Source organism: Thalassophryne amazonica, chromosome 15 (genome assembly GCF_902500255.1).
Source record: "Thalassophryne amazonica chromosome 15, fThaAma1.1, whole genome shotgun sequence".
NCBI classification, from domain to species: Eukaryota; Metazoa; Chordata; class Actinopteri; order Batrachoidiformes; family Batrachoididae; genus Thalassophryne; species Thalassophryne amazonica.
In genome coordinates this window covers 46,437,130-46,438,008 of record NC_047117.1, presented here as the reverse complement: position 1 = coordinate 46,438,008, position 879 = coordinate 46,437,130, and positions in this window count along the sequence as shown.

Here is an 879-nt window from a genome sequence, read left to right as displayed (position 1 = left end):
CTGCTTCTTTAAAATGTTGAAATATGCTAAATGTAATTTGTTACAGACTAAAGAACAAACAGACAAATAAAATGGGAGTAGAACTCCTTGGAGCCCATACCTCCATGATGGGACAAAAGTGGACTTGGAATTGTATTTGAGTCCAAGAAAAAATCTAGTTGACTCCGATTTCAGATCATAACAAATTTTAATGAACTGTTGTTGTTGATACAGTCAATATTCTACCACGTTTTATAAAATGAATGAATTCCTTTCTCAGAACTCCTGATGGTCCAACATATGGTGGCAAAAGACCTCCAAGATCCTCCTTGGTTAAAAACAACAAAAATAAAGGCCCCTTCAACACATAGTGCGAAGGTTGGTCGAATATGGTGAAACAGCATGAAACAGTTAGCGCACCACGAAACATCGCACCAACAGGCAGGCGAGCACGGCCCCGGTGCGAGGGTTTGTGCATGCGATGGTGTCTTTCAAGCAGGAACACAGTGTGAGGTGTACCACATCGCACCACTGATATGGAATAAATAAAAAATAAAAAACAGCTGGTGCCTGTAGAACCACATCGAGCCACTGATGTGGAATAAAAAAACAACATACCACCCATGGGATTCATACCTGCAATTTACCATTTGCCAGCCTGAATCATTGCCACTGAGCTATCGTCACTGGCTTGTAAACAGTGCGGGGAAAATGGCTGAAATCAACAAAGAGATGGACGAATTAAAAAAAAATCTTACACCATAAAAAACACAGCATTTTTTATTTAATCCCTCTTATCAAGCAACCCATGGTCACAGACATACAGTCATGACATGACATGAATGAGAAGCAGTTCGCTATTCTCATGTCCACACCTGCTGGCGCGTGTCCAGCCGACCC